This window comes from Eretmochelys imbricata, chromosome 10, assembly GCF_965152235.1.
Source record: "Eretmochelys imbricata isolate rEreImb1 chromosome 10, rEreImb1.hap1, whole genome shotgun sequence".
Lineage (NCBI taxonomy): Eukaryota > Metazoa > Chordata > Testudines > Cheloniidae > Eretmochelys > Eretmochelys imbricata.
The window spans coordinates 74,992,403-75,012,389 of NC_135581.1; positions in this window are offsets into that span (position 1 = coordinate 74,992,403).

The window sequence follows — 19,987 nt, forward strand, 5'->3', positions numbered from 1 at the left end:
GCAAGAAACTAACTGAAACTTTACTTCCTGGCTCCGGCGCATGATCTGGGTCAGGGTTACAAAGGTCACATGTTATGGATGAGTGTGTCATGAATGCAGTGGCTACTGTTACACCCAGCACTGTTGCTAGGATCAGGTTGCGGGATGGAGTTAGGACATCCATTATAAAGCCCCTTTCTGATAAAAAAAAATAGTGTGTGGTTTTGCAAAACTACTGTATTATCAGAAATATAAAAATCTGAGGTGACCATTTATCTTTCAATGGAGTCAAAGGACCATAAAGGGGTAATTAATTAGATTTTTGCAACTGACTCCAGTGCAAATGATTTCAGGCCCTAGAAACCTTTGTTTTAAAGAGCTTTGCTGGGTGCTTTGTTTTGTTTTGTAATGCTTGAGGATATTAGTATTGAGGAGACTAGGGAAGGAAATGGATTTAGACTGAATTTGGCAAGTTGAGCTTACACTGACCGTTTTTTCTCATTGTAAGGTACCAGGGCATAAGAGAAGAATAAAGTCTGCTCTTCCATAGGTGAGGTATGTCAACCTTGCATAAATCCAGCGGAACTAGACCCCTGGCTTCACATCTGTCGCACACATTAACTCCTCATTGTTTCCTCATGTTTAGTATATTACCATAATGGTTTCCAATACAAGGAACCTGATCCTACAATCCTCACACAGTGTGACAAGGTCTATCTGGTCTTCTGTGCCCCCTGCTGGAGGCATTAGTGACGTAACACTCCCCACCCAAGGAAAATCCACTCAGCATGGGTGATCAATAGGACAGTCCTCCAAAAGCCTAGAAAGGCCAGGAGAAAATACTGACCAATCAAGAACCACCAGGTCAGTTAAGAAGGCTTGCTTGCTTTTGCTCTGGGGCAGATGCCAAGACCCATAGCAAGACTGATGCCAAGTTCACAGCACAGGCTACCTTGCCTCAAACTGGCTGCCAAACTTTGCAGACTGAAGCAGGGACTGTGTGCAGTACCACTCATAGCCCTGAAGGGGGCACTAGCAGCAGCCCCCCCACACACACGTGGGCAAAGTTCCCATTGATTTGAGTGGGAATTTTTCCCTAGAAAAGCCTATAGGATCTGACCCTTAATTATTAGTGGATGAAATAATATAACATAAAACCGAGATTCAGTAGGGTTCTGAAATAAGAAGAGAACAACTTTTATTTGTTTTTCTTTTTGCTAATAAGCACATAATAAATACACAGCAGGCACATACAAAGGTACATAACAGTTTCTAAATAAAACATTTGTTCTAGCAGTAATTTCCCATTTTAAGTACAGGGAACAGCACTGACACCTGTAAAATCTCTAAGATCAGAATGAACTTTTTAGTGGTCCACTGTACTCGTACATGGCACCTTTTCCACTATGGCCTGCCCCAGAGGCTCAAAACTCATGAGTCAGGGTCCAAAAAATCATTAGACAGGTTTAAAAAAATCAAGACACACACCCACCCCTCCCCCCCGCCATGCCCCAACAAACTACACTTTAGATTCTTTTTCTTTATTTTTTGGCTTTTGAGCCTTTGTGATTCACTCAGGCCACATTTCGAGCTTTTTCTTCAGAATCGCAAGGGCTAGAAGCGTTTTGTTTTTTTTTAAAGGTGTTGAGATTCAAGAGTATCCTCTTGTCTCCAGGAGCTGAGACTTTAAATAAAACCTCAGATATTATGAATCTCATGATAAAATCCTGAGGGTTGTTAACAGTGCTTTACCAAGCTGCCCACAAAGAAAAAGTCATATTTTACACATGTATACTACTTTCCCATCTGAGGATGTCCAAGCGGTGCGCAGATATAACTGAACAACACAGTGATGAGTTAACAATTGTTATCTCCCAGCTTGCACTTGGAGGCACAAGGCTCTGTATGGCTTCTCTGCAAAAAGAGATGAGCTCTTAACTCTGGTTAGCTAACTCTGCTTAAAATAACAGTGAAGACACAGCAGTGAGGCTTTTAACTCCGTAGCTCAGTTAAAGCCTATGGGAGCCTGGGGTTGAATTCAGGATGCTCACCTGAGTTTAAAAACTGACCTGATGCGTCTTTGCTGCTATTTTAATCTGAGTTAGCTAATCTGAGTTATGAACAACCCTCTCCCAGCCCCCCACCCCCTTTAAAAAAGCAGTGAATACATACTGTGTGTATTTTACCCAAAGCTACTGAGGAGAGCTGTGGCCAAGCTAGGAAAAGAATCCAGATTGCCTAACTCTAGTTCGGTACTTAAACCCAAGACCATACTTTCTGCCTTCTCAAGAGGCAGAGTTGTCCCAGGACAAAAATTTATCTGGCCCGATTCTCAAAATACTCCGCACCCAACGTTCTGAGCTCTTTGGAAAATCTGACCACGCATCTTGGTGCCTAAATGGTTGCTGCTGAGCACAACGGAAACTCTGGTCCATTATAAGTGGTCTTATATATATATATATATATATATATATATATATATATAAATTAAGGGACTGTGCCGTATACTAGTGTGGTACAATGTTTACAGAAAGTGGGCCAAATTCTCCTTACACTTATGTAATTCCATTGGCTTCAATAGAGTTACTTCTGATTTACACCAATGGAAAAAGAAATGACAACTAGACTCTGTATTAGACTCTAATAATGGATGTTTATCTTTGTGAAAAGCCTATTGAAATGCCCCTAAACTCTACAAGTCTATGAAAATACAAACCTGAAACACACGACAGCTAGCAATTAACAATGGGTCATATAAATGTCCTGGAAGAGATTTGGATTTCTGTGGGATTTCATTGCTTTTCCCATTTGAAATCTACAGTGTAACGAGCTTTAACACAAGACTTGGGGTTGGTGTTTGTGGTTTTGCATATTTACTTATTGTGTCTTGCTTGATAAAGTTCTACATGCAAAATTTCACTATGTACTGCAGATGTTTGGTAAAATGAATATGAAGACAGTAGTTTTCAAATTGAAATATTGTGGCTATAATCAGACTTTAGCTTAAGCTCAGTAAGTGAGTTTGCTCCATCTTTGACCTAACCTGTATTCTCTTCTCCAGAACTTTGCCAAACAGAACAAATGGCCATGTGGCTTTCTGAAGAACATGTTCCTTAATCTAAACCTATAGACTCTTCTATAATTTTTCCCTTTGTGGGAAATATGGATCAATTTCCTACAATGAAAACTATACAACCTAGTAAATATTTTAACCACCACACTACTGGCAATTGAAATATTTGGAGTATAGGAACTCAAGGAGGGAATAATAAACTAAAATTGTGCAAGACTTTTTAGGCAATTTTCGGGGGGAGGAAGCAAAGGATGTTTTACTTAGGGCATCTTTTTTTCAGCCTTAAATTCCTGAACAAGTGTACGCATAATTTATTTTTTTCTTCACTCTCCATCCATCAATTTTTCTCCCCCTCCCGCCCCCCTTCTTAAAATCTGAGGTCGACTGCTGCCTTCCCTGACCTGAGCAGCATCTCAAAAGCGGTGGAACAGGCTTCTTAATGTTCTGCAGGAGAAAATGTAATCAGAAAAATAATTGTCTCCATTGCAATGGAGGGGGGGGGAAATGGGGCTCAGCATGCATGATGGAACATGCATGGACCACCAGAAAAGTGCAGTGGAGTTGGAAGGTGGTAGAACTCCTTTTGGAACAATCTACTCCAAAGGCGTACCTCTAAAAAGAAAAAGGAATCCAAAAAGAGTGCTGAAGTGCCAGAATGCACCGGCTAATAACTTTAAATAGTTCATTGAGTCTTCCGGAATTTTTTTTGTTCTTCTTCAGAAATAATCTGCTTACATCGTTAAGACCTTCAGCTAAGCCCGGTAACACAAATTACCAGATGTTGTGTCCCCTTGTTTTTTCCATCAAAAGACCAACCACCAAGCTTGTTGAAAGAGAGAGGTCACTGTCCCTCCCTGGCAATAAAACTATTTTTGCAACTCCTAACAAATGAGACGAGAATACTTTTCAGCTGTAGAGGGGATCCTATCTCCTACTTCTTCCAAGTCTCCCTGTTTGGCTTTGTTATTTTCTAATAATGCACTCATGTGTAAGCTAATAATGTGAACAGAGGGGAAAATGAAGAGTCTAAAAAAAAAAAAGCAGAATGAATTAGGGCAATTGAGGTCGCTCTCTTTCATTTTTGCTGGAAGGATTGTAGCCCTAGTTTTTACCTTATCGCTTATTACACAATTTATGATAAAATGAGATGTGATTCCATTCTTATTGTTGTGCTATAGCCTATTGAGCATGCATATATAGAATTCATTTCAAATTTAAACACTATCTTAATTATAAATTGAATAAAATGGACAACCTATCAGGTTCCCTAAATTGCATTCGAACAAATAATTTCACTTTCCATTACTTTTCCACCAATGATATATTGGGCATAACAATGTTGAGCATACATCCTGTTCCTTTACCTTAATTGTGCCAGAGATGTTATTGTATGACAACTACTTCTCTGTATGCATTTGCGTTGTTTACCACTAGTGTTCCAGAAACTGTGTGTTGTAGATTTGCAGTGCAGATCCACAAAACCTCTGGGAAATAGTTCTATAAATACTGTGGTTTTTCAATCTTAACCTACTACAAATTGCACATTCTGTAGCTATAAATATAGAACCTCATTCTGATCTCATTTTACACCATTTCTACAACTGTGTTACTCTACTGGCACCACTGATTTATGCAGGATTTGAGATCAGAATCAGGCCCAGAAACTGTCGGTGGATTGGAAAGACATGACTAAAATAGATGTAAAAAAAACAATGTATAGAAGAGATCTAAAAAAAGGGTATCAGTCCAAACCAAGTGCATTTTTATAAAATAATTGGATTTTATAGGATATTTTGCAAAGCAAATTGAAAAAGTTGTCTGAAGTTTGCCACTAACTTCTCGGTACCACTCTAAAAATATTACTGATGCTAAAAGAATATGATAAGAGGTGAATAAACGAGAAATAACTAGCAGGTAAAGAAGCAGAATGTAAAGAATGAAGCAAGATAATTTTCTTGGTTTCTTTTGAAAGTCTGTAACTGAGTTTTTGTTTCTAACATATAAACCTATGTTCAGATTCTACCCTTCTTTACCCATAGCTTGCTCAGTGGCTTCACTGGCATTACACTGGTGAAACAAACAGATTTTGCTTCATTTTGCTTATAGTCTTCTAACTTTCTAGATAAACATACATTTTTATATTATGATTTTAAGTTCCAAATGTAACTTCTGTAGAACATGATTTTACATCTGATACAAAATATGAGTCATAAAGATTTAGCTATTTTGAACTTTTACATCTAATCTGTCACTTATTTAGATTTGAGGTATATGTTTCAATGGGCTACAAGGGCACATGTATTACCTTATAAAGTCTTTGCGACATTATTGAACTAGATGAGTTTTTGAACACAAATCTGTAAAAATCAATTGTACTTTTCATACTATGTAATACTATAAAACATTTAAAGTCATTAAAGTATGTTACATTTAGGCTGTCATCTGACTTTTTTTTTTAATCAGAGCAAAGTTAACTCATTTGAACAAACACTGAAACTTTTTCAAAAGAAAAACAAAACAACTGTATAATTAACCGTTATTATTATTTTAGTGCATTTTCTATAAGTGATCAGTATTGAAACGACTGTCTTTAATCCACAGTCCTCTCCCTTCCTACCATTTTGTTAGTATTTATTTTTGGTTTAACTGCATTGGCTTTTCCTTATCATAACTTATTTACAGGTCTGCATAGTATTAAAATAGCATAAATGTAAATACTTGTTGCATCTAAAAGAACAGCTGTTTTTCTTCTGAAATTTGCAAATAGGCCACGCAATCTAATAGTCTCTCAGAAATTCTAGGAGCAAGTTGCCACAGCCCAGAAATGTAGCACTAAAGACACTTCTGAGCATTACAAATGAAACTATTCCTTTTTATTTTTTTCCCCGTTAAACAGAGAGTTGCCCAACACACACAAAAAATACAATTTTAGTCCATTTTTTTCCCAATTGAAATGATTTGCTATCATTATTACTCCATCTTTTATCTCCCAAATAGTTTCAACTCTGTTAATGTGTGAGTGTACTCTTTTTTTCTTATCAGGCTCTCGGCAGCATTTGTGATTCATAGCAGTCATCAAAGTGATAATAAACTCATTCACAATACTAACAAACATGGGGCTCCCAGTTATTTACGAGGCAAATTCACTGCAATGCTGGGCAGTGGAACAGGGGAGAATCAAGATGGTGTTGATTGATAAATTGACAGGTTAATTTACAAGTGGATAATAGGAGTTAGACCCAGGGGGAGCGAATGCAGGCCGATATTCTAGCTTGGTTGCACTGCCATCTGTCTTATGCTTGGGAATCTGCAGGAGCAATGCTAGTCAAGATCAAATGCACACACATTCTTCCCAAGTTAAAGACAAAGACCCCTATTTACTGCAATTTTAATTTGTTTGCTGGATTGACACAGCGCACAATGGACCCCCAAATGTCACATACCCAAATAAATTCTCAGAATTTCTCTTCATTTAAAATTTTAACTGTTTCTAGCTGTTGGAATACTTTGTGTGTGTGTCTTTTAGCTGGGGAATATAGGGACTATTTTTGCAGATTATAGGCAAATTATATGTATTCCTGCAATTCTATTGTTCAATATGTGACTGTAGTCTTTGTTTTCTATTTAATATGCCTATATATGCTGTACTTATAAAGGTTATAGATTAATCAAGACTCTGTTCCATTTTTTTCCCCCAGCTGATAAGCCTGCTCTTGAAAATTCATGTTGTTTTGCCAACACCTGTACTGCTAACAGGAATTTAGCTTTATATGCACAGTATTTACTGTGCTTGGTGTAGAACCTTGTTCAACTTTTATCAGTCTCCCTAGTTTTGTAATCCCAAAGCTGAAGTGTCATTTTTAAGATATTGGTTTTATGTCACTGACCATTGAACTAAATTGGTCATTGCCTTTCCCAAGATGACCTGAAATTTGATGGAATTCAAGATCAAAGAACTATTGTCATTATGGAGCTTTGAAGTTAAAGCATTCCTCTCTTAAATTAAAGAAGTTTAATTCAGAAAAAAAAATGAGAAAGGAAAACAGAGAGAATTTTCTTCCTTGCATTATAAAATATAAACCTTTAAAAACAAAACATTGCTTTTATCAATAACATGGTCTACTTGCAAGCTACCTAATTTTCAGCTGTTGTACTATAACTCCAGAACAGCTCTCCTAGCACCGATTCTTTAAAATCAGGGAAGAGTACTGTGGCTGTATATCTGCTACCATTCCCTTCACAAGCGGCAGTGAATTATATTTATTCTCTGCCAAATCCGTAAGACCTTGAGGTCTGGAATATCTGGTCAAACCGTGTACTCTAGGCTCACATTTTGTGGCACAAAATTTTAGTGGGATAAAAGTACTGGTAAATCAAATTGCTGTGTTTATATTATACTAAAACTGTGCATTAAATTAAGAAATATTTAAAGCACCTCTTAGATCCAGATGCTGCACTGACTTTTACTCCATGTGCCCCGATAGGGGAAGGGAAGTCAGTGGGATTGTACAGAATGTAAATCAGAGCAGCTTGTTTGTCGTGATCGCTAGTGAGTCATAACATTCTAAATGAAGCTGTGAAGGGATTTGGGGCAAATCCTGTCCTCTACATCTAGCCCATCTACAAGAGGGACTTGACACGGGGAAACTCTGCGGGGGCCAGGAGGAGGAATCATCATAGGCCAGAGACCTGCTCTGTGGTGACGGGTCTAGCCTCTGACCTGCAGTAGCCTCTGAGCTCCTGGAGCCTCCTCTGTGGTTGTGCCTGTCCATCATAGGAGTAAATAGCTGGTGATAATAACAAAGGCACTGGTCTTGCCGTTGCTCGCTCCAACCCCCATGTCAACACATAGGACCCCCTACCCACCCTTTAGGTATAGTTACAGTGTCGTGCCCCCACGACTAGATGAAACTGCATCGTTTGCTGACCCTAGACCGGTCAATGAAATAATTCTTTCCGTTGCATGAAATAGGGTGAACTGTTAAGAGAATACACGTGCAGCAAAACGCACAATGGTGTTTGCTTTTCTAATACTTGAAAATTGGTCCCGAAAAAGGACAAAAGCTGCTACTTTCTAGGTACCTAAAATAAAACACAATGAGAAGTTGGGCTTTTAAAGAAATACACTTTTTAAATACAATTCTTTCCTTCTCCCCTTTTTACATAACAACTGATTCAGGAAGCCTTAATGGGTTATGCATCCAAACACATTTGGCCAGATTCCTTCCTAGTGTAGCACTCCTGAGTTCGAAATTAAATCCGTTGTGATACACCCAAAATGAGTATCTATTTATTATCATCCTCATCAATGTATTATCTGAGCCACTATACTTAACTAATTTTCACTCTTCTGTGTGTGCACGCTTTTGTAGAGTATATTGAGTGCCTCTGAGTATTTAAAAAGGCACATTTTTTCCATTTTTTTTGTGATTGCCAATTTTTATTATATGTGGTTCCTTGGCTCTTTTGAAAGGTGTTAGGAAATCTCCTGCACGTTTAATTGAAAATTAAAAATGATTTTATAAGTATTTCAGAGGAATATTTGGAATCATACCAGCACTAAAAAGTTGGACTTTTTTTCTAAAGGGAAATAACTAGACACACATATATAGCTAAACAAATGTAGCAATTGAAGGTATTTAGCTAGGTATCGTCACTGATACTGAATTTCTTGAACATAGTTTGGAAACCTACATAGTGAGCAGTTACTAGATTTTTTTCCCCCTTCATATTGACATCATCATAATAATAAAAAAATCACTTCTATGAGGTGTTGAGAAGTTGAAAAGTACAATAAAGGACCTATTGCCCTCTCGTCCCGGGGCCAAATTCACGGCTGGGGTATGCTAATATAGGCAGCAGCCCCTAATGATGGAGAATGTTCTGGTTGGGGTAGCAAAACATCTACAACTTCCATTTACAGGAGAGGGGTGTACTTCCTGCTTCTCGCCTGTAAACGGAAGCAGTAGATTCCCACTGACAACCGTGTGATGAGGGCAGTAGCAATCTGCTGATGCAGCAGTCACCCTCTAAGGTTCCCACCGGCAGAACTTATGTGAATTCTGTTCGCAATCACAGCTGCCCACCTTGGCAGTGTCTTGGGTAGAGGCTAGAGGTTGGTAACAATGGTGAATCCGTCTCACTACCCCGAAGACTGAGCTTTTGCAGTAGTATGGGCTTAACGGCTTCTTTTCTCTGCATCTCTATATTTGGGCCCTTATTCTGTACAGGCGGATATCAGTCTATTGTTGTGTTTGATTGTGGAGTTTGTCTTGGCTATTTTCATGTGTAACGTCTTTGGGGAAGGGACTTACTCTGGTTTCACAGTGCTTAGCACAATAGGGCCCTGATTGTGACTGGAACTTCTAGGAAACACTATAGTAATAATAGTAACCTTAATAGCTAGCCCTTATATAGAGTTCTCCAACAGTAGATCTCAATGCACTTTACAAAGGAGCTCAGTATCATTATCCCCATTTTACAGATGGGGAAACTGAGACCCAAGAAAGGAAGTGACTTGCCGAAGGTCACACACCAGACCTAGGAATTGAACCTTGGTTTCTTCTGTCCCAGTTCAATGCCCTATCCATCTGAAGTGTGTGTAAATAAATTCAGTGTCAGATGAACTTAAACGAAAAGCACAAACGTTCAAAAAGAAATTGTGTGTGTGTGTGTGTGTGCGTGTACAGAGAGAGAAAATTTCTTTTTGAATGTTTGTGCTTTTCAATTGAGTTCAACTGACATTGAATTTTTTGAGATATTGTTGTATAGCACTGTGGATAACATGAATTAAACAAGAAGGTGCAGTTGGGAAAAAAAGCCACAACCATAGAGACTGACTGGTGAGTTAAAAGCAGAGAATATTTAGACTCATTGATTTTCATTATTACTTTCTTCTCGTTCCATATGTCACATCGGGCATGATGATATTCTGCTTGGAAAGGAGATCAATGCAAGTAGACAGGACTGATTCTTGCTATGCAAGAGGAGTTTCCAAAGTCAGCTTGTGATGCAGAGAAAGTGACCCTAAATTTGCTATTACTCTGTATTTTTTTTTAAATTCAGCCAGATGGAATTTTACTTTACATGAAGAAAAGAAGAGAAGAGAGAAGGGAGAGAAACTCTAGCCTCATACAAAAACTATTTTCTCTTAATTGAAACCTGTTTAAAAATGTAGATATTCTTTCCAATTATCATACTTCAAGATTGTCTTAGTTCCTCTTTGTTATTCAGAATCATTTCAAATAAAAGTGCACATCTCTTCTTAGTAAACATATTTTATGATTCAATCCATGGAAATAATGCTTTCTTCAATTGTGCACTTCCTAAAATAACATGTTGACATCAAATCATCTGTTTTGGAGAGTTTGTAATAATAAATAATAATCAATGTTGCAGCCTGCAGGGTTCATCAGTTATATTTATTTTACCCACAATCGAGCTTCTGTCTGTGTTGTGAATTTTTTCTCGGTAATTTTGCATATTTTGTTGTAAAGTGTACTTCAGTCTAATTGGCGATGTGGTTACTGACTGCTGATTGAGACAAAATTACACTTTGCCTGAAACAAAAAATTGAGTTCTATTATAGGAAATCTAAAATATTGCCCTGGTCCTGCTGGTCTGTTGGATGATGCTGTTTATCAGGGATGAAGGAGAACTGAAAAAGAGGTAGCACAAGGAAATAGAACTTGACTTGATGATGCAGAAATTGGGAAATGTTGCTTGGAATCAGAGTCAAATCACATGGGAAGAAGAACACACAAATCCAGGAGATGATAGAACCATTTTAAATGAAACTGCACATTTAGGAGATTGTGAACCTGTTTCAAATTAAACTGGCTTTGAAAGGAGTGCTCATGGATTAGTTTAGCAACTGAAATTTGGTTGTCTGGGAGTGGCAGGCAGAGCATTGTAAGTTATTCAGGAGTAGAGTGTCCTCTGTTTCTGGACACTGCTGCACTAGAATGATGAGTGCTGGAGGAAAGCATGGAGCTCTTGGTTCTATTTGTGTCCGAAGCAGATGTTGACTCGGGTATCACACAAGAGGGGCTGCAGATATAATAGACATGTCCTCAATTATAAAAATTTTCCAGGGACATTTTGAGGGGAGAAAAGATCACATATGTCATTCTAAGTGAACACAGAAATTCCCTTTCAGAGAGTATAAAATTCCCCTCCAGCCTGTGTCCTATTTTGAGCCTTTAAGAAATAGTATTTGAGCCCATGGGGAGAGAGCGCTTGCTAACTTGTAATTTCATATGATCTGAAATGTGGCACCTGCAGGCCTCGTATGTGGCATCACTTAGGAGAAACGGTGAATATCTGCAGGACTGGGTTGTCTAGCCACTCATCTTGAGCAAAAATCCCTCTCTGCATTTTTATCTTACATACGAAAAATACATAGGGGTTTATTTTAGCAGTAGCTGCTTATATGTAGATGTAAGTTTGGTAAATTTCTCTTCGCCTTAGAGAAGGCAAAGTTCTTTTATTCAGCAGCTTTATTCAGTGAACATAAATGTTAGAGATATGTACCAAGTAAAAAGCTTACTGGCTCTCAGGCTTTATAGATTGGTGAGCATAGTTTCAAGAAGCTGAGCTAGAAAGGATATAAAATAAATAACCAAATGAAACATACCACAAAGGGAGCTAATTAGAACATGGTTGCTGGGGTCCAAAGAATACAATTTAGTTATAAACAATAGGGAGGATGAGGTGGTAGAGTGAATTAATGTATTAACCATTCATCTCTAGAGATTCAAGTTCAAAGATGCACGGTAAACTCCTACAGAATGAAATCTTTCAAATCCTACACCAATCCTATAGATCATAAGTGAAAATGAAACACTGTATGTGAACATAAAACCACTCTGAAAAACAGCATGGCTGGTTCTCATTGCTTCAGTTCTCAGTAGGACTCAGAGTTCGCTATTGGGTTGTCTAGACAGAAACTGGAACCAAAATAAGTAGGATGGTTGTGATTCACACCTTTAGTTATTTTGGTTCAATTCTCTGTGTGGGCACTCTTATTTTGGACGAAAGGTGTGCTATTTCCATGTAACTTAAGTCAACTTTTAACAACTTCTTTAAACAGAGGACAATAACCCAAGCTGTGAATTATCATGGATTTGTTATTTTGTTTCCAGTTTCTCTGTAGAGCAGCCCTGAAACACATTTATCATACTGTGTCCTCTGCAGCACATTTCAAAACCTTTTCTGTTTTGTTCTCAGTTTGTTCCCTAATGGGTTGTGTGTTTTAAAGGGGAATCTTGGTCTTGTGATAAAAGGACAGGAATGGGAGATTTGTGGTTCAGTTCTGCCACCCACTTACTGTGTGACCCAGGGCAAGTCCCTTACCCTCCCTGTGCCTCAGTAAAATTAGGATAATATTAATCTCTCCCACAGGATGTGTCGCACCATTGTTGTCTGAAATAATTTGAGCCAGATTTTGCCACCTTTACTCATGCTAAGTAGTACCTTACTTTGCAAGCTATACCACTGATTTCAATGGGACTTCTTTCAGAGTACAGTACTACTCAACATGGTCGGGGCAGAACATGGCCCTTCTAGTTCATCGCTGGTCTCACGTGCTGGGTTTGGGCTCAGGATTTGGTTCATGGAGATGCCAAATGACTTTTGTCTGGGGCTGAGCCACTGACTTCAGTTGGCCATCAGGACACTCCGCACTTTGTAGGGCTGGGCCCACACTCCACTACAGTGCACAGATCATAGATGCCTGGCAATTAAAAGTCTTGTGGGATTCCTGTGATACTTTAAAAATGATTTCTGGCCACCTGGAATCTGCTAACATGACAAGCTTGGGAAAACACTGCAAATGAAGGCAAAGAATATTTCTTTAATGTAACAGTGCCTTCCCATCCTACACCCCCGCTTTCCCCGTAACTCCCCAAAAATCAAAGATTTGTCCTATTCAAGTCCTTTTATTATTTTCTTCCCATTAGTTTTTTGTCAGTCTGCTGATGGAAATCTCCTTTGTGGAGAAAAAGTCACCTCTCTGTCACTTATCGTGCTCTCTCCATTCCTTTTAAGGAGTTAGTACACTGTCAGTTACGAGGAACAAAACCTTGAGAATGAGTGGGTCTCTATCTTCTAAAACCCTTTTGCTCGTTATTTTGTAAAACAAAATTAGATTTTTTTTTTCTTTTTTCATTTTCTTTCTCTCGTTATTCACACCCATCACCGCACTGCCTGGGTACAATATTTAAGGCAATAAACGCTGCCCTCAGTAGACAGATGGAATTGAACAGGGACTGGCAGAGGAAGTTTCTAGCTCATGTTGTATCCCTGAATTGTTTAGCCCTATCTATTCCCACAACCGCTCTAGGGTCATGTCCTTGGAAAGGCAGGAGCTGGGTGTTACTTAGAACATCCTGAAGACATAGGGCCAAATTATCTGTGGGTGTAAATAAGCCGCGTCCACGGGCTTCATTGAAGTTATTTCCATTTACCAATTGAGAACTTGGCCCATAAATGGCTCTTCTCTGTGGGCCTGATTCAGCCTCTGTTAGAGACTGTAGCAAAGCTCCAAGTGATTTCAGTGGAGCAGGAGAAGGCCCTATGCCAGGCAATACTGGATGGCACATGTGCTACTCCTGTTTTCAGACCCCTTTCTGCAAAACCAGGAATCTCTGATGGGCAATGAAAACAAATCCCAGGAGGGTGAATATCATCCCCCTATTGTGCTCACGTAGACACATTTAGGCCTTGCAGAGGCGGGGGGAAAGCATATCAGACAGCAGTATAGTGCGATAAAGGTGTGACAGACAAGAGTCTAAGAGGTAGGAGACTCTTTTGGGGTTGGGACAGTATCTCTTAACTCCAATGGCTATTTACTTTTCTTGCATATGCAGTATTTATAATAGAGAGATCAAATCAAAGTACCTCATTGTTATGTGGTGGGGGGGGGGAGGAGTTGTAAGTTGAACAGGAAGAAGCACTGAACTAGTAACTGTACAGGGCAAAAGAAAAGGTGTGTTTTGTGGTATCCTTTGAGCTGAGGTGAAGGAAAAGAGAAGATTTAGTAGCTGTTTCTTGTGGCAGAAAATCATCCCTGATTGTTTTTAGAAGAGAGGCATAAAGTGTTAACCAGATACAGTAGATCTACAAAGATAAATCCTGACCTGTTTGCCTGCTGGATGCACATGTCGTGACTGTAATTTTTTCATGGTAAAAGTGTCAAAAGTCATGAAGACCTAGTAAAAATGAAAGAGAAAGGTCACTGACAAGTTTTGAAGTAATCAAACAACCCTTAGGGGCCTGGATCCCCTAAAATAATTTTCCCATGGTCTAAGGAGTGGCTTCTTCTCCTTCTGCTAGCCAGTCCCTAACCCTTCATTCTTATCTCCATGCACCGTGGGCCTTTGAAAAGCTCTTCATGGGAAGGATTTTGTACTGCGCTGCTTTTGGGCCTAGTAATGCCAGCCCATGCAAATGACACCCATTCCCCTGGCCCTGCTTGTCTGGTTCTGATTAATCCCATAATCTTGTCTCAGTTTACTCAGCTCTTCAACTACAAACTCACTTTCTGTCTCTGGTGTACACAGAAACACACATCCATGTCTGGGACACGTCTTTTCTCGGCGAAGGACTTTTTTCCCCCTTCAGAAGCTCCTTTTTTATTGCAATGCATCTAATGCAAACCCTGATCTTCACCAGTTCGTTCCTATTTTCCACCATTAGGCCAGGAATCAGATCAAACGCTCCATCTCCGGGGTAAAACAAATGGGTTATGCCACACAATGAAAGAAACAGACAGTGACTGTCCATATAGGATCAAAAGATCTCTCTTTAAAGGGAAAAGAAGAGGCTGCTATCACCTAAAACTAATGGCCCTATAGCCTTGCTAAATTAGATCTTATTGTTGGACAACAGATACAACAGCATGTCAATTCCTGGCTAGAATACACCAGTGCCATCCTTTACCCTCCTTATCTGAACTAAACTGACCATTTTCCAGGTTCAGATCAGATTAGATCAATCTTCCCTCCAAACATGCTCCAGGCTTTCTTTTGTGCCCCACAGCTTTCCGTGCATTCGAAGATCAGGTGGCTGGCTCTAGGCAGGACCCAGCTGCTGCTCATCTCAAACTTTACACATGCTCTGGAGCTTCCCCATTAGGCTTGCCCCAGAGAGCATGGCATGCTGCTGCCAGGGAAGCCCAAAGCCACCCAAATCTATGTAAACTTTAAAGCTTCTGAGCACCCGGGGCTCAAGTGTAACTCACAGGGAAGTCCTAAAGTGACGTGAGAGTGGAATATAATGATGGAAGCCTGGGGCCCAAGCCAGTGGTTTGTCACTATAGTTCCACCTCATGCTGCTGCTGCTGGAATCAAGGAGTAGACTCTGCAGAATTCAGACTGAAGACCCTGGGTGAAAACTGGCCCCAGTGAAGCTGATGGCAAAATTCTCATTGACTTCAATGTGGGCCAGGATTTCTCCCCCTGTGTTTTGAGGGTAGAGGAGAGGAGAAGGGATGATGCTTGGCTACACCCAAAGTGGTGTGGGAATTTTGCCTCATGCCCTGAAAGGGGAAACCCAACTCACCTAACAGGAAACGTGCAAGTGAGTTGGCCTGTAGCAGGTCTACCCAAAGTATGGAATATGTCCCCGCGGTGGACCATGAAAGGCCAGCTGAGGGGGCACAAAACCTGGGACCTGCATGTTTCCCCCATGCTGCTCTGATAACATGCTGGGGTGTAAGAGGAGATGATTGGCTTTGTTTTACAGAAGCGGGGGAGTGGCTCAGCTTTCAAACATTTGGGAATGCTGCCCTAAGGGGATTTTAAATACAGAAAAAAGTTTCTCTACTCAACAGCACAAGCTATGTTCAGCCTTTTGCAGTTCCTAGGATAAGCAACTGGGATCACAGGTTTCAGAGTGGTAGCCGAGTTAGTCTGTATCAGCAAAAAGAACGAGGAGTCCTTGTGGCACCTTAGAGACTAACAAATTTATTTGGGCATAAGCTTTCAGGGGCATCTGATGAAGTGGGTTTTAGCCCATGAAAGCTTATGCACAAATAAATTTGTTAGTCTCTAAGGTGCCACAAGCATTCCTCGTTCTTTCAACTTGGGTGAGAATGCTGTCCAAAATAGTGGGATCCCTGGGTAGTGTCAGGCCCAAGAATTAAGGTAATAATTGGGCCATGTTGAAAACTCTGTTAAAATTGTATATTGTCACCTTAAATTTCAGGGCAGTTTCCTGGCCCTCCTTGCTGGCAGGGCCAGGGAGCTTTGTAGGGAAGCAGGCAATCTGGGTCTAGCATCCATCTGTCAGCAACCAACCAGCCTAGAGTAAGATGGGGTGAGTTGTGCCTCTCTGTTTTAGGGAGAAGCCTGCTTTGTCTCTCCCTGTTTTGGGGTTCTTGTGTATTGTTCTGAATTCTAAGAAATAAAGTAACATTTCATTGCAACCTTCCTGCGAGAGTATTTATCTTTTTATCTAACTTCTCTGTGTGCACTGTGAACGTAATCATTACAGCGAGAGGAGGAGAAGGAGGAAGAGGAGAAGTTCTTTGGATGGTTGCAGGGATAAGGAAATTTGACAAGTTAAGAAGCGCATCCATACTGAATTGGGCTTGCTATATGATCACTAGCACAACTGCTTCTGTCTCACATTCAAAAGGAACGCTGGAAAAAAGAAAATGCAAACAATTTTTCTCAAAGAGTTGAAATGATTTAATGCAAATTTTCCTTTTGTACAACTAAGCTATTTTTTTTCCTGGAGCCTACTCAATAATCTGTTGTCCCTGAAGCAACAAATGGTGAACCAGGTAAAGGGAAATGTGTTTTTTCTCCCCGGGAACACTAAACAATTTTTCATTAAAAAAAAAAAAGAGACTTTGAGCTTGAATGCTAAATGACTGCCTGATGTGCTGAAACAGTCAAAACAGAAAAAAAGCCCAACTAACCTCTCACCAAAGGAATAAAATCTCTGCCACTATAATGAGTAATATAATTATAACTTCAATTAATTATTCACACACACACATACAGTGCTGTACTGTATATATGTTTGGGGTCTAATTCCTATTTCATGCTGGCTAGCAACTGGTTTAAAACGCCAATAACTGAGTGGATTTACTCTTGACTTGCACAGTGTAAGTGGGAGCAGAATCACACCCTTTGCAGTAAAGTTTATTTAAAGGAAAAGAGGTGAGGTTTCTACAAAAGGTAGAGATAGCCAGACTTTCTCATTTCCCTTGGCCTAAATTGCCTTTTTTTGAAGGGCGTTTCCCCTCATATCTTCTTTCTGTTCAGTCTTGCCATGGAAGTGTCTGTGGTGTCATGGATGTATTGCCTACAGAATCCAACAGGAGGAGAATACAGACTGGGCCAAATCAGCCAGTCAGGGTTGTTTTTTTGTTGTTGTTTTTTTTTTTCCATTTGGAGGAGATTAAAACAGTGGAAATTCTAGTGATTTAAATCCATGTTTATTTGGATAGGTGTGTGGAGATTGAGCCTAAACCCCGTGCTCCCCCTCAGTTCCTCTCATTCTATAGAAACCTCCCGGGCATAATAGAGGCCACACACTTTTGAAGATAAAGTGTTGGCCCTGGTCTACACTAGGACTTCAGGTCGAATTTAGCAGCGTTAAATCAGTGTAAACCTGCACCCATCCACACGATGAACCCCTTTTTTTCGACTTAAAGGGCTCTTAAAATTGATTTCCTTACATCACCCCTGACAAGTGGATTAGTGCTTAAATCAGCCTTGCCGGGTTGAATTTGGGGTACTGTGGACACAATTCGACGGTATTGGCCTCCGGGAGCTATCCCAGAGTGCTCCATTGTGACCGCTCTGGACAGCACTCTCAACTCAGATGCACTGGCCAGGTAGACAGGAAGAGAACCGCAAACTTTTGAATCTCATTTCCGGAGCCTGCGGGAACTGTGGGGTAGCTACCCACAGTGCAACACTCCAGAAGTCGACGCTTGCCTCGGTCCTGTGGAAGCGCTCCGCCGAGTTAATGCACTGAGAGCATTTTCTGTGGGGACGCACACACTCGACTATATAAAAACGATTTCTAAAAAAACGACTTCCATAAATTCGACCTAATTTCATAGTGTAGACATACCCTTACTGTGCTGTGCATGAGAGCTAAGGTTGCTCTTTGTGACATCCTCCTTCTCCTCCATTCCCCTGTAGGGATTTTGCCACCCAAGCAGTGATGTAGTTGTGTAGGGAGTCAGCAGTCCAGGGGAATATGGGTCCCAAGGGAGTCATGTTGTCATGAATGAGACAGGGAATAGGAGAAATCAGGGAATAGTGTTGAAGCACCTAGGTATCTGAGCCACCTGAAGATCTCCTAGGATCTGACATTCCCTGGAAATGTTGGAGGTGCGTGCTCCTGCTCCATGGTGAGGCACTCCCCAGCAGGATGATTCTACATAAACTCCATGAGCTTCAGATCTTGACTTTCTAACCCATACATGGGCTTTTCTTCAAAGAAAGGGATGGGTTTTCTTTTCATTGCAGAGGGAAAAAACAGGGGGACTTAAATTCTGTCCTTTCCTACACTTGGGCAACCCCTTGTAATACAAAACAGGATTTCTGGGATGTAAGTGAGGGCAGAATTTAGCACAAAGGATTTAGGGTTTGGGGAGGAACTGAAAAAAAATGTTTGCACAAAACTTTGCAAATCCAAACCATGAGCATTGCTCAACTCCAGAGAATGAACAGCCAAAACTAGAGGGAAAAATGACAGAGGCTCTTTGTCTCCATCAGGCTGCCTTAAGAATTCTGCCAGATCTTCCCTCTGGGCTCCCTTACTTAGGTGAATTAATTGGGGAAAGGAGCCTACTTTACAGGGTTCTTGAACCCACCCATAAATCCCTCCACCAATCATAGCCCTCTGTTTACTAACCTGCTTTCCAAATGGCTTCTTTCTCACGCAATCAAAATCTTTCCACAGGTGCAGATCCATCAGAATCACCAATAAACACAAACCACATGCCAAGGAAAATGGAAGAGTTCAATATTTAGCACCTCGCAGGCTCTCATTTCAAAGGACATGCTACAGCATAGTCTTGCTGCTGCATACCTCCATTCCTACTGCCAGATTCCCACCCTATAAACTAGATTCATTCCAGATGAATCCCAGTCCAGGCATAGAGATAAAGGACAAATGATGCTGCTGGAGTGATTGAGTGAGACAAGTAAAGGTTAGGTTAGGTAGAGAGAAAACCATCTGCCCAGCCATGCTCCAGCTTACAGGAGTTAAAGAGCCCTCGTCATTACATTGCCTTGTCCCTCTCCTGAAAGTGGAAAAGATTCCTCTGTTCATGAAAAAATCTACTGCCATATTCTGTTGCCAAGGTCAATGAAAAATGGTAAATGTATATGGCTGCAGGGACAGGTACCATCTCCTACAGTACAAATTATCTCTTTCTCTCTCGTTCTATTGTAAACATCTCTATTTGGTCTCTAATACAAGTTCCTGCCCCTGGAGATAGTACCTGAAACTCTCCCAAGTCCATTTGATGGAAAGCCATTCTTTTTTAAGTCCTTGAATAACGAGTCTCTTGGGAGAAAAGTTTCACACTAGTGAAGTCAATTGCTTGTTCTTGACCATTGTCTTCCTGCAGTAAAACTATGTTTCTCTCTATTAAAGACGCTAGCCACCTGACTTTAAGGGGCTTCTCAAAGTCTGGACTAATTGAGAGGACATTTATGTAAATGCATCTTACGATAAAGGAATAATTTCTCAGATTCCTCATTCTGTACAGTATATGAAACCTTAGGTACTGAGATGGTGTCAAACTATGGTATAAATATGAAGTACTATCCTGTTGAACTAAGGAGATGGTGGATTTGTTTCTTGTTATCTTTTCTTAGGCAATCCTAAATTGCTTTGAGTTTTCTACTTGTGCACAAAACTTGCCACTTCCAAGAAGATATCCCAGGCACTTGTATCTTTGGG